Genomic DNA, 15,791 nt, shown 5'->3' on the forward strand with positions numbered 1-15,791 from the left:
AGGGGTGGCACTGTAAGCAGGAGATAATGTGATCTGGTTTATGTTTTTAAAAGATTTTCTTTTCAGATCTTTTGCCCATTTTATAATTGGATTGTTGGTTTTTTTGTTGTTGAGCTATATTAGTTCTTTGTATATTTTGGATATTAACCCCTTATCTGATATATGGTTTGCAAATATCTTCTCCCAATTGTTGGGTTGTCTTTTCATTTTATTGATGGTTTCCTTTGCTGTGCAGAAGCTTTTTAGTTTGATGTAGTCCCATTTGTTCATTTTTTCTTTTGTTTCCCTTGCCCGGTCAGACATGGGACTTGAAAATACGCTACTCAGACCGATGTCAAAGAGTGTACTACCTATGTTTACTTCTAGAGGTCTCATGGTTTCGGGTCTTACATTCAAGTCTTTAATCCATTTTGAGTTGATTTTTGTGCATGGTGTAAGGGAATGGTCTACTTTCATTCTTTTGCATGTGGCTGTCCAGTTTTCCCAACACCATTTATTGAAGAGACTCTCCATTCTCCATCGTATGCCCTTGGCTCCCTTGTCGAATATTAGCTCTCCATAAACGTGTGGGTTTACTTCTGGGCTCTCAATTCTGTTCCATCGATCTGTGTGTCTGTTTTTGTGCCAGTACCATGCTGTTTTGGTTACTATGGCTTTGTAGTATAATTTGAAATCAGGGAGTGTGATACCTCCAGCTTTGTTCTTTTTTCTCAGGAATCCTTTGGCTATTCGGGGTCTTTTGTTGTTCCATATAAATTTTAGGATTCTTTGTTCTATTTCTGTAAAAATTGTTGTTGGAACTTTGGTAGGGAGTGCGTTGAATCTATAGATTGCTTTAGGAAGTATGGACATTTTAACGATGTTAATTCTTCCAATCCAAGAGCACAGAATATCTTTCCATTTCTTTGTGTCTTCTTCGATTTCTTTCAACAATGTTTTATAGTTTTTGGTGTACAGATGGTTCACCTCTTTGGTTAAGTTTATTGGTAGGTATTTTATTCTTTTTGTTGCAATTGTAAATGGGATTGTATTCTTAATTTCTCTTTCTGCTACTTCATTGTTAGTATATAGAAACACAACCAGAGATTTCTCCAAAGAAGATATATGGATGGCCAACAGGCATATGAAAATATCCTCAACATCATTAGCTATCAGGGAAATGCAGATAAAAACTACAATGAGGTATCACCTCACTCAGGTCAGAATGGCTATAATTAACAAGACAGGAAACAACAAATGTTGGAGAGGATGTGGAGAAAAGGGGACCCCGGTACACTGCTGGTGGGAGTGCAAACTGGTGTAGCCACTAAGGAAAGCAGTATGGAGCATCCTCAGAAAATTAAGGATAGATCTACCATATGATCCAGCTATTCCACTGCTGGGTATTTATCCATAGAACTTGGAAACACAAATGCATAAAGACACTTGTACCCCTATGGTCATTGCAGCATTATACACAATAGCCAAGACATGGAAGCAACCTAGGTGCCCATCAAGTGACGAATGGATAAAGAAGATGTGGTATTTATACACGATGGACTACTACTCAGCCATAAGAAATGACAAAATCCGGCCATTTGTGACAGCATGGATGGACCTTGAGGGTATTATGCTGAGTGAAATAAGTCAGAGGGAGAAAGTCAGATACAATATGATCTCAATCATAAGTACAAGATAAAAACAATGACAAAAAAACACATAGCATTGGAGATTGGATTGGTGGTTACCATGGGGAAGGGAGAAGGGGGGAGGGCAAAAGGGGTGATTAGGCTCACAAGTCAGGGGATGGACTATAATTAGTTTTCAGGTGGTGAACATAATGTACACAGAATTTGAAATATGATGTACATCCAAAAATAATAATAAATAAATAAATAAATAAATATTAAAAAAAAAATATTTTCTTGACTGCTTTGCAAAAGAGGGATTGCAAGGGAGTAAAAGCAAAAGCAAGGAGACTATTTAAGAGACTGGTAGATTACTCTGGGTGAGAGAACGTGGTGACCTTGACTAGGGTGCTGAAAATAGAAATGGAGGGAAGGAGGATTCCAAATATACTTGGAGGTATGTTCTTTTTTTTTTTAAGGTATAATTCCATCAGTAGCTGGAATTTTTAAAGTTTTTTTTTTGATGAGGAAGATTGGCCCTGAGCTAACATCTGTTGCCAATCTTCCTCTTTTTTTTTTTTTTCTCCTCTAAGTCCCAGGACATAGTTGTAAATCCTAGTTGTAGGTCCTTCTGCTTCTTCTATGTGGGATGCCACCACAGCATGGCTTGATGAGCAGTGTGTAGGTCCACATCCAGGATCCGAACCAGCGAACCCGGGGCTGCCAAAGCAGAGCATGCGAACTTAACCACTCAGCCATGGGGCCGGCCCCCTGGAGGTATGTTCTATGCCACATAGTATCTGACTACATCCTCGATTTCTTGAGCTGAAGGTCCACCTTATTTGCCTTTATATTTCCAGGTTGGAGGTTATTCTTACTGCAGTCCTGGCAGAGTTCATCAATTCTACATTTTTCTGTTTCTGGTTCACATTATTCATTTGACCCAAGCAGGGAATCTGTCCCTTCCTTTCTTCATCTTTGTGTTTAATGGCCATTAGCATTTTCTATCAGGTCTCCAGCTGTACAATGCTTTAGCTTTATGGAGACCTATTTTTAAAACTCATGCTATTTGTTTTTACGTGTTTTTATTTTTGCTCCGTTATGCATTTTAGAACAAAATTTTCTTTCAAAATTTTAGTTCACCAAAGAGATCTCTAGGTAGTCACAGTGACTTTATCAAATACTTTTCCCCTTTCTCTCATTGAGGTTGTTTATAATTGGAGAGTAAGGGTTTTGTTTTTAAGAAACTACCTTTCCTTGTAAGCCAGATCCCCCCGGGTTTCACATTTACACCTGTGAAAGACAGAGTTAAGACTCAGCAGCCGTCACGAAGCTAGCAGACAAGAAGGAGATCTATAACACTCAGTGTTATGGTCAAATTGGGATATGTCAGTTTGCTACAGGTTGATATTCATGTTGTATTAAAATTTTTGAAGTAATAATATCATAAGAAAAAGGCAAAATGTTCATGTCTAGACATAAGTGAATCCCCATTATAATAATTAGCTATAACTGAGTCAAATAGGTACTATCGGTCTGAAAAATACTAACATTAGCAAATAGAAACTTCAAGGCAGGCATCTATTTTTAAAATTTAAAATATTAGAACTGATATTCTTTACTATCTCTCTCTCTCACACACACACACACACATATTTTTGGTGTTGTAAAAATGCTGCAAGCGTTAAAGGGCTGGAAAGCAGCTTGCACTGCTGTCTAGTCCATCTGTCTGCCATTAAGAGGTCTACAAATGGACCATCCCAGACCATGAAGAAAATTCCAGACTTCTCTCATAACCACTTCAATATTCACATCTCACATTAGGAGTATTTTTATCAATCTACATTGTCTGGAGTATAACAAATCAATATTGGACATACTCATAGGCTGTAATATTGAAAGTGAACATTCTCCTTGGGTTGGTGCAAATATTAAGTAATGATTAATAGGCTGTTTCTTTAATTTAATAAAAGTATAAGAAGAGTTTCAAATTAATTTATTTTTAACAGCTCTATTGAGATATAATTGATATACAAAAAACTGTACATTTTTAATATATGCAATTGGATGAGTTTGGACGTATGTATATACCCATGAAACCGTCACCAAAATCAAAGTAATAAACATGTCTAACACCTCCAAAGGTTTCCTCATGTCCCTTTGAAGAAGAGAGTTTTAAAGCTTGATTTGAACTTGAGACCTAGACAACAAGCTTTTATAAGTCTTAGCGTCATTCAACAAACATGTCATAAAATATTTTGAAAATAGTTCTTCTGTAAACTGCCTGCCTTACGTAAGAACAATTCAGTCACAAAGGATAGAATTCTGTGGTGGAGTTGGAGGAGGGGAGAGGTATGGGGGTCTGTCAAATTACCTAAACTACAACAGATATGCTAGACCATATGCTGAGGTTCTCTCCTTGGGCAGAATTTCCACTATTTTCAATGGGCCCATGGGCAGCATCATTTTGTGATCAACAGAAAACCTCTCCAAAGAGAGGAACAAAGTAGCTGAAGTAATTTGAAATGCATCAAATGTCAACTTAACAGTTAAAATTCTGCCAAGTGAAAGAGTGATGAGTAACCAGCACCCCTCAGAGAGAGCTCTGAAAGCACAAGAACCAGGGCCCTTACTTCATGGGGCAAACCAGGAAACTAACCCCCATGTCGCCTCCCGCTAACACACAGCATCCCATTACAGGGCCTACTCACTCCAGAAGTTACTTGGTGAACTCTGAGAAAATACAACAGGTTTTATATTTTCTAATGGTGATCCATCATGCACCTTATTCTCAACAGACAGAGAAACTACCATCCATCCCATGCTACATGGTACTACAGTTTGAAATATTTCCAAGGGACAGTACAGTTACTTTTTGAGATTTGCTTGGGCTTTGCTTTTTACTTTGGAGTTATTTTGAGTGCTCATTCATTCTAAATGGATGTCACTTTAAGGCTCTCTTCATTCTTAGTTTTCCATGAGTATCTCGGAGACTTTCATAAATCCATTTTCAGAATTACAACAAGAAGAATTTTGGATTTTTCACTTAAAACTAACCTGGTCTTACAACCAAAATCAAGTCAAGATTCAAGAGGTTTATCTGGTGAAACAATAGTGACAAGTACACAGACTACTGTTTGTTGAGGGAAGGAGATTCTCTTACAAACACTTTATATGTTATTTTAAATCCTTACAGCAACCCTATGAGATATACATAATTCTCTCTATTTTGCAAAAGAGGAAGGTGATCTTTCCCAAAGCCCTGTGGCCCCTAAATTTCAGAGCAGGGATTTGACTGAAGATGACTGGACTTCTTAATGTATGTCCTTTCCACCCCACAGCACACTGAAACATTTGGACGATTCTCCCAGGGAAGGTGAACCTGGTACACATAAGAAAACAAGACAAAATAAAACAAAGCAGAGACAGCAAACACACTTGGTGTATGAATGTGTAAATGAAATAGTTCCTTGTTTTTTCCTTCCCACCCTTCGCTTCCTACATAATCAATCACCCTCTGTGTTGACATGGTCTGTGCTTCCCGAGTGAATGTGTGAATGCCATGTGCATGAGTATGCATGCATGACTGTACCTATAAGGACCAGATCTCCAATATTCTACAGTATTTTCCAGGGAATTAAGTAATTTGTTTGCAAGAATAAATGATTAAATGATGTTAAAACTGAATAAATCAAAATGTCTTTACGTTTGTTGAGTGGGAAAGTTTTCCCGTCTTGCTCTAAGTTTAAGTGGGCTGACAGCATCCACTCAACTGCTCCTGTGCAATCCCAGCAGGGGCCTGGTTTTTCAATGGCACTGCATTTCTATTTGCATTTGGGGCAAAGGTTAACCACTTTTGTAAATGCTGATGCTACACTATGGTAAAGTGCAGGCATGATGACACAAAAAATAGACCAAATGAATGGAGTAGAAATCACTCTGTCCTGGGCCAGAAATTGACCTTGTCCAAGAGCTGAAGGCAGAGAAGTCTACAGAGGAAAGGGCACAGTGAGCCACTGAGTAGATACATCCCTGGGGTGTCCAGGAAGGCCATTCACAAAACTCAGTCTCCCAAAGCAGTGTGACAAACTTGAGGTATGGAGTTCTTTTCTTAGCATGCTAGGTTGCTGTCAATTAACTCAGTCTCTGAGTCCAGCTCAAGAAGAATGAAGACTATTCCATGGGAACCATGTAGATAGTGATTTGATTTCCCACTGTTACTAGACTTAGGAAACTGCTAGAGACAATATAGGTGTAATTAGAGTTCAATGCCTAAGGCTTCACTTTCATGCTTGAACTGTGATTCATTTTCCTGGCTTGCAAGCCATAAAAGTTGGACTGGGTTTCCCCTTAACACCTACTCACCATTACCCACAATAAGATTCTCACAAAAAATGAGAGCTAAAACTAAATTTTGACTTGTGACACAGAAGCGTCGATACCAATAAAATCTGTTGGCCAGATGGATTAGTAAGAATGAGTTACCACAGGCATTTAAGAAACTGAAATAACTATAGCTTGAATCTTTGGAAAATTATTGAGAATATCATTCCTACATCCTTTACTTTCTAATTCAATAGATAAATGATAGATATAGATAGGTAGGTAGGTAGATGTAAAAAAGAAAGGGAGGGAGGGAGGGAGAGACAGAAGTACCTAGAGTCATGTAAATGAGAATCTATTCTTATTCTTGAGATGTAAAATTAACATGTACTTATGAGACAAAGCAAGACAAATGGAAGCAAAGACAAAATAAAATTAAAAAGCCTTATAGATATTTCTAAGGTTGATTTTTGAGAAGCCATGCATGAGGATGAGATGTTTGAACATTAATCTGTGTATTATCAGATGATTGGAACCAATATAGCTGACAGGAAATATGGGCATTTTATAAGGGAAAAAAATCTGACAAATGTACCTATTTCTCATGGTATTGATGATATCTGTAAGTTTTTCTCTTGGTCTTGATATAACACAGTTGTGCCCACTGTAATTTATAGACTAGTTTCAGAGAAGAGGATACAAACTGTTCTTGAAACTGACTCTACAAATATTGTTTTTTTAAACGTTTTTATTCAATTATAACTGAGCTCCCTCCCTAAGATTCCAATTCAGGTCGTTGGTGAGGAATAACCAGAAGCTGAGCCTTGCTGGATATTGTAAAGGGAGGACATGTGTTGTAAGTGAGCTTTCCATTTGGGTTTATTTATGCAATCCTGAGTTCAATGAAAAACGTCAAGATCAAGCATTAACTTGAATGAATTAAAACATGGAAACTTTGGAGAGTGTTCCCCACCACGAAACCTTTGAACCGCTGCCTGGATTCCTCCAGGAAAAAACATGGCTGGGGCTATCTAAACTTTGAAACCTGTGTTTAGACGTCACTGTCACTCCCAAGTTTACCGACTTCACAGATATTTGAGGGCCTGTGCCTGGCCCGTGCTGATTACTGAGGAACTGACAATATAATACATATGCCACATATGACCGCTTCCCTCAGGAAGCATACAGCTCAGACATGGACTCAGATCTTAAAAAGGTAGTTACAGATGCAATGGGTACTGCAAGAGGGGCTGTGGAGATCAAATGTTGACTGAAGCTAGTCTAGGGTGTCAGGGAATAGCACATTTTATTATTGAACTTACAAATAGTGTTGATGATGATATGCTGAAGGTGGGTTTGGGAATGATCCATTATAGGAAAAACTCTGGCAGGAGAGCCCCGTGACATGGATGTTGCAGAAGCGCAGATGTGAGAATGCGAGCCTGGCTTAGGTTGGAAGCAGTGACAACTGCAAGGCAGGCTGCCCATCTGCACATCACAACAAAGCCAAATGGACAGAACCCGATGTTACGTGCTCGTCACAATCAGGGGACTGTCCCTGCCCTAAGCTAGGCCTTATTTTGGTTCTTTTAAAATAAGCAAGAGGTGGGCATTTTAGGGTAGCAAGAAACCCAGAGACCGTTCAACAAGGGTTTCTTTTACAATCTCTTCATTCTCTATACAAAACTACATTTCACAGCATTCAAAGTTTGCCACTGTTATGTCCCCTAGGATTCATATGTTGAAATCCTAACCCTCTGATGTGGTGGTTTTGGGAGGTGGGGCCTTTGGGAGGTCAGAAGATCATGAGGGTGGTATTAGTGCCCTCATAAAAGAGACCCCAGAGAGCTCTCTCGTCCTCTTTCTGCCACGTGAGGATAAAATGAGAAGCTGGCAGTTTACAATCCGGAAGAGGGTTCTCACCAGAACCTGACCAGGCTGGCACCCTGATCTCAGACTTCCAGCCTCCAGAACTGTAAGAAGTACATTTCTGTTGTTTATAAGCCACGCAGTCTGTGGTAGTTTTTTATAGCAGACCAAATGGACTAAGACAACCACGCTGGGTTTGGCCCTCTGCGTGTGGGTTTTATCATTTTTTTCCTGCATTTGTGCACACTTGAACCTCTTATCATTTGGGGTGGCAGAAATAGAGATTTGGCCTGCTAACAGGATCTACTTCAAAACCAGAGGCATGGGACGCTGCCACCTTTCACACTCTTTTCTATGATTGGCAGTGGTGATACACAATTGTGAACCTTCCACGTCATGCTGGACACATCCTTCTCTCTTCTCTAGTAGAAACATTACACAGGAAGCCAGCACAGTGTTTGAACAGAGATTTTCCACAGAAACAGTGCAGGCATTACAAGTTTCATTTGTTGCCATAATGTGAAATTCATCTTTCTGAGAAAGGAGCACACAGATCTTTGTGGGACTTACTTGGGAGCAATAGTTAACAGTTGATTTATTTCCAACTGTTTTCCAATAGAAGGGAAAAATAATTCAATATATGCTGAGTTTTAAGAGGCTTCATGCTTATGAAAGGGATTTGAGTGTTTCTAGGAAGAACACTTTGACAACCAAATTTAATAATAATAATGGCAAAAAGCTAAAGATAGAATGGTGGGACTTTTGAAAATCCATTTAAAAAGTGATCAGCTACTATATAAAGGGAAATAATTGCCCAAAGAATAGGACTAAGTATGATAAATGTTCAGAAAATGCTCTTCCTAAAAAATCTTTATACTGATATCAAAGCAACACCTGAGTTCCCCTCCCCTCTCACTGATTGCCTTATGAGAAGCAGGGCATTCTAGCATACAAGTCATTTAAAAATATTGCTTAGTATCTTTTTTATCCCAAGATAATTATAAGTTCATGCTGGCGCCAAATGTAAATTATGTTTATTTCCTTCTGAAAACCATGGCAAAGATTTTAACAGCATTCACTAGAGCATATGGTCAGATGTGTACGTTATTTTGAAAGGTTATTCATATACGTGCTCCAAGCACATATGTACACTCTGTTTAGCATGGTGATAGTGTTCATTGGTCTGAGCTTTCATCAATATATTTCACTTTCAGATGAGCTTTCACATTGAACTCTCAGCGGTATTGACTTATTAAGATGCTATCGTTTGCCAACTGGAATACTGTCAAACGTTTCAGCTTTCTCTTTCACACTGCAATACAGAAGAAAATGCTCTATCACACTGCATCACAAATGACTTTCCTATTCCCACCTTAAGTAATATAGCTGAAGTTGCTACTTAATTTTCAGCATCGACCTAATCACTTCAAATGTCATGCATGCCGTTCTCAGCATCAAGGTATGTTGCACAGTTTGCTCTAGGAGGGAGTGCTATTTTTTCCCTAGCAAAGCCACCAAACAAAATGGATTGTTATTTCTTTTACAGTACAATGGCTGTGAAAGAAACAGTCATCTCTATGTACAGTATGTCTTTTTGGCACAAGGTTGAAATAAATACAGGGAATATGTTTGAATTTAAGGCTTTTATGAACAACACAGTCCCCTACTACTTACATACTGCATGAATCTGTTTTTTACATAATTTGAGTGCCAGCAGTAGACTCCATCCCTTCCATTGAACCTCTTTTGCTGATACTGTCTTCCCAGGCTATTTTGATGTCCTGTAAGAATTAGACCTCTTTTGGAAGCATATACATAACTCCCACTGATCCTGATCCAGGTTTTGCATTGCAGAATGAAGAAAGAGAACGTATGAGTAAGAATATGAGTTGTTTATTTATGATAGCATATGGTGTTAACAAGCTGTATGTCCTTCTAAACTTCAGAAAGCTCTCCAAGTTAATAAAAACAAATTTCATCTTATATAGACCCATCTTCCTTTCCAGGTAAAGCGATGAAGGAAACAAATGTGATTGCCCAGAGTTTAGAAATAGACAAGTAGATGTAGGTAAACTCTTAAGTAATGAAGGTTGAAGTGCCAAGTGAAAGCATTTGGATAAATTTAAAACTACTCAAACATTTGCTAGAACTAGAGCTTTTAGCTTCACGGATAGCTCGTCTTCTTCATTAGTATTATGTAACGATATTTACTAATTATTTGTACCATAAGACAGAGAACATTGGCAGATGGAAAGAATTTACAAACTTTAGTGGACTCTGTGAAGTTGATTTAGGTTGAATGGGGTGTGACTGTCAAGGACTATTCTAATAACACAAGTACAGTGATTTCAGGTAGAAAAGAAGAACAAATATATAAACAAGTGTACCTCAATGTTTGTGTACCAGATCCTCCCAAATTCTAGAGGGTTATACACATGCAGGAGTAAGATTTTTGAGAAGGAAATGGTAAAAGAATGAATCCAAGTGAAAAGTAAAGAATAGGAAGGAGAGCTTTACTCACATCTTCTTGATTTATTAAGGATCTTAACGATGGAAACATGATCTGTAATGACTAACTAGATATCTTAATCCATGATATAACCTGACATTCTCAGATCTGGATTATGACCATCCACAAGTTATGAACCTCAGTATTAAATCAAAACCATTCACAGCTTAGACTGATGACAAATCAGTGTAAGATGTGAGGGGATGTAAATATGTCCACCTTCACACTCTAGCAGTTGAGTGATGCTGGATAAGAAGAAAAAGCAGTGGCATCTTCTTCCATTCACACTAGGCATCCTAAGAGAAACTTGCACAGAGCTACGGGCAAGTCAGGCTAGTTAGTGGAATGAAGAAAACGTCCATGCAGTAGACCTCAGTTTAATGAGGGCAAGGGCTTCTTGAAGGATTATCAAGTTGCTAACATTTTGCTACTCCTGATTCTGAGAGAGAAGGTACAACAAACTCTACATCCTATAAGCTCCTCTTCATTTGGTTGTTGAAGATGAAATTTCAGGGCTATGATGGTTAATTTTATGTATCAACGTGGCAGGTCATGATACTCAGATACTTGGTCAAACATTATTCTGGATGTATCTGTGAAGGTATTTTTTGAATGAGATTAAAATTTAAATCAGTGGACTGAGTAAAGCAGACTGTCCTCCATAATCTGGGTGGGCCTCATCCAATCCGTCGAAAGGCTGACCTCCCCAGACTGCCTTTGGACTTAGACTGCAACATCAGCTCTTTCCTGGCTCTCTAGCTTGCTGGCTTATCTTGCGTATTTTGGACTTGCATCTCTACAATTGCATGAACCAATTCCTTAAAATAAATCATTCTCTCTCTCTGTCTAATGAATGTGCATCCTGTTGGTTCTGTTTCTTTGGAAAATCCTGACTAATACAAGTGCGCTACACCCAGGGACCTCTCTAAGTTAAGAGATAAACTCAAACCCCAATGAATGAGCAGACAAGTATCAGAAACATGGCATATTCAATAATCACAAATTTATACTCATGCAGTCAAAGGAGTGAATGGATTTAGTGAGATGGTTGTGCCTCATTTTAGCAAGGTAAGTCTCTAGCCATGTAACTACCACGGCCACTTCTGACTAAAAAGAGGAAAATACCATTCCAAGTTCATAAGAGTTTGCTCTTTGAAGAAAAATGATATCCTTCTGACGTGTTATTGGAGACTTGTTTGAATACCTCAGTCTCTAACACCCAATGGGCAACATAGTATAATGAAAGACTGACAGAGTTTGACAGACCTGGACCCACAAATGTATGTGCCCATTGCTCTTTTTCAAGTTACCTGCTCTTTTGCAGCCTATATCATAGCAGGTGGAGAAAACTTAATTAGGTGACATATGTAGAATACCTCAAACAAATCTGGCCCTTTGCAGATGGTCAATAAATACTAATTTTGACACTCTATCATGCAAGTAAGAATGAGACATCTCTGCCACAAAGAACTTGCTTATTTTATTCTTTTTTCTCTCAAAAACATAATTCTGTGGCAAATCAGACTTTAAAGCCAAAGGCAACTTAAATTGATGCACTCCAACTTATTTTCGGCACCACATAGTCAGCATTCAGTAACCTTAACAACAGCACTGTCTCAGGGTGAGGAGAACTATCCATCTCCCCTCAAGGCACTGAATGTTCTTCCTCAGCCATTGCTAGCAACAATTTCTTAAGAACAAATATTTTCAATAAAAATACAGGGAAGGAAATGGAGGGGAATACATGAGCCATTCCTTAGGTTTCTATGATGGCTAATATTCCAATTCTATCTTCAAAACTATCACCAAATAACTTGTAAGCCTGATTATATAAGTTATGAGCTCTTAAAGCACATATGTTCACAAAAAACAAGGTTTAGAACTTTAGGAATTGTGTTCATGAGACAGATGTGGGGGGGAAAAAAAATGAGAACTCTTCTTGAAATTTTAAACCAGTGCCATACTGCTCGCCAAAAAACAGTTACGCTTCTTTGCTAGGATGTAGCCAGCGAAACCTCATAAAGAGAAGATGGCTTTTTGTATTTTTAAATCAGCCATACCTAACATAAATGTCTATGATCTTACATTGAGAGGATGTTCATCTTTAAGCTCTCTAATTGACACTACGTTAACAAAAAACAAAACAAAGACAGTGTATTCTTTTCCTTCTTCTGTTTTTATATTAGACACAAACATTCTGCACAAGAGCAAGATGGTTTCCACTCAGAAAAATCAGCATTTGTCTTTTAGCACCTAACGTATATCCTGGAGGCTGCTGGGAAACAACACTTGGTGAGGTACACATAAGGACCCATCATTAACAAAGTTTCAGATGCGTTATGTAATGGCTGAATTCTCTAACAGCCTGAAAATCATTGACAGCATTCATTTGCCTTGTGTGGCACCTGCGGACATGAAAGAAACCTAGGGGAATGAAAAACATTTCTACTACCTGAGCACGCAGCTGGGGTCATTGCCAGGGATGTCCTAACTAATGTATTGACAAAACACAGAGGATCCAACCAGCTTGCTTGTATTTTCCAACTGTATAAACGCGGTCACTTTTTCTGACCGAGTTCAATCAACTCAGTGCAGTTTTATAGGAGAAAATATAGAACAGGTAATGCCATTCAGCATAAAAATATTCAAATCGTGATTGTGAAAGATACCATTGTTTTTTCTTGTTTTTTTTAGAGAAAGTAAGGTTCACAGCAAAGCTGAAGGGAAGGTACAGAGATTTCCCGTACACATGCAGAGCCTCCCTCATTGTCAATAGTCCCCACCAGAGCGGTACATTTGTTACAATCAGTGCACCTACATTGACTCTTCATACTCACCCCAAATCCATAGTTTACATTACAGTCCACTCCGGGTGTTGTATATTCTATGGGTTTGTACAAAACAATGACATGTATCTATCATTATGATATCAGAGTATTTTCACCGCCCTAAAATCCTCTGTGCTCTGCCTACTCATCCCTTCTCACCACTCAACCCCTGGCAAGCACGGATCTTTTACTGTCTCCATAGTTTTGTTGTTTCCAGAATGTCATACGTTTGGAATCAAACAGTATGTAGCCTTAACAGATTGGCTTCTTTCACTCAATAATATATACTTACGTTTCCTCCATGTCTTTTCATGGCTTAATAGCTCATTCATTTTTAGTGCTGAATAATATTCCATTGTCTGGATGTACCACAGTTTATTTATCCATTTAACTACTGAAGAGCATCTAGGTTGCTTTTAAGTTTGAGCAATTACAAATAAAGCTGCTATAAACATCCATGTGCAGGGTTTTTGTGCACATAAGTTTTCAACCCCTTTGGGTAAATATCAAAGGGTGCAAATGCTGGAGCACATGGAAAGAGTATGTTTAGTTTTGTAAGAAATTGCTAAGCTGTCTTCCAAAATGGCTGTACCATTTTGCATTTCCATCAGCAATGAATAAGAGTCCCTGTTGCTCCACATCCTCACCAGCATTTGGAGTTATCACTGTTCTGAATTTTGGCCATTCTAACAGGTATGTAGCGATATCTCATTTTAATTTGCATTTCCTTGATGACATATGATATAGAACATCTTTTCTTATGCTAATTTGCCATCCGTTTATCTTTTTTGGTAAGGTCTCCATTAAGGATTTTGCCCATTTTTTAATCAGGTTGTTGGTTTTCTTATTGTCAAGATTTAAGTGTTCTTTGTACATTTGGATAACAGTTCTTTATCAGATGTACCCTTTGCAGGTATTTTCTCCTAGTCTGTGGCTTTTCATCTCATTCTCTTGACATTGTCTTTTGCAGAGCAGAAGTTTTTAATTTTAACAAAGTGCAGCTTATCCATTTTTTCTTTCAGGGATCATGCCTTTGGTGTTGTATCTACAAAGTCTCCATACCCAATGTCATCTAGGGTTTTTCCTATATTATCTTCTAGGACTTTTATAGTTTTGTGTCTTATATTGAGGACTATGATCTATTTTGAGTTAAATTTTGTGAAAAGTGTGTGTGTCTAGATTCATTTTTTTTAAATATATATATATATATTTTTTCCTCCCCAAAGCCCCAGTATATAGTTCTATATTCTAGTTGTAAGTCCCTCCAGTTCTTTTATATGAGCTGCTGCCACAGCATGGCTACTGACAGACAAGTGGTATGGTTCCATGCCCAGGAATTGAACCCAGGCCACCAAAGCAGAGCATGCCAAATTTTAACCACTAGGCCATCAGGGCTGGATCTAGATTCATTTTTTTTTTTTTTTTGCATATGGATGTCCAGTTGTTCTAGCACCATTTACTGAAAAGATTATCATTGCTCTATTATATTGCCTTTGCTCCTTTGTCAAGTATCAATTGATCATATTTATATGGATTTATTTCTGGGCTCTCTTTTCTCTTCCACTGATCTATTTGTCTAATCTTTCACTAATATCACACTGTCTTGATTACTGTAGCTTTACAGTAAGTCTTGAAGTCAAGTAATGTCAGTCCTCTAACTTTGTTATTCCCCTTCAATACTGTGTTGGCTATTCTCGGCCCTTTGCCTCTCCATATAAGCTTAAGAATTAGTTTGTCAATCTCCACAAAATAACTCACTGGGATTTTTGACTGGGATTACATTGAATCTATAGATCAAGGTCGAAAGATCTGACATCTTGACAATGTTAAGCCTTTCTATCCATGAACATGCAGTATCTCTCCACTTATTTAGTTCTTTGATTTCATTCATCAGAGTTTTGTAGTTTTCCTCATGTAAGTGTTGTATATATTTTGTTAGATTTATACCTAAGTATTTCATTTTTGGGGAGTGCTAATGTAAATGGTATTGTAGGCTTTACTTCAAATTCCATTTGTTCATTTCTAACATGTAGGAAAGCAATTGACTTTTGTATATTAACGTTGTATCTTGCAAACTTGCTATAATTGCTTATTAGTTTCAAGAGGTTTTTTGCTGATTGTCTTGAATTTTCTACATAGACAATCATGTCCTCCATGAACAGAGATAGTTTTATTTCTCCCTTCACAATCTGTATACTTTTCATTTCATTTTCTTTTCTATTTGTATTAGCTAGGACTTCCAGTAAAATGTTGAAGATCAGTACTATAGGGAACATCCTTGCCTTGTACCTGATACTAGTGGAAAATTTCAAGTTTCTCACCATTAAGTATGGTGTTAGCTGAAGTGTTTTTGCAGATATTATTTATCAAGTTGAGAAAGTCCCCTCTATTCCTAGTTTACTGAAAATATCATGAATGTGTATTGGATTTTATTGAATGCTTTTTCTGCATCTATTGATATGATCATGTGGTTTTTCTTTTTTAATCTGCTGATGTGACGGATTACCTTATTTGATTTTTGAATACACAGGATAAAGTCCACTTGGTCATGGTGTATAAATCTTTTTATAGATTGTTGAACTTGCCAATATTTTACTGAGGATTTTTGCATCTATGTTCATCAGAAATATTGGCCTATAGACTTCTTTTCTTGTA

General features: G+C 37.8%; 1 protein-coding gene across 19 annotated transcripts in view; it reads right to left on the reverse strand.

The window, feature by feature from the left end:
• The window catches only part of RP1 (RP1 axonemal microtubule associated), a 440,182-nt gene that overhangs the window by 45,305 nt on the left and 379,086 nt on the right, over positions 1-15,791 (reverse strand). The window lies entirely within an intron of this gene.

The sequence above is a fragment of the Equus przewalskii genome, chromosome 8 (assembly GCF_037783145.1).
Source record: "Equus przewalskii isolate Varuska chromosome 8, EquPr2, whole genome shotgun sequence".
Lineage (NCBI taxonomy): Eukaryota > Metazoa > Chordata > Mammalia > Perissodactyla > Equidae > Equus > Equus przewalskii.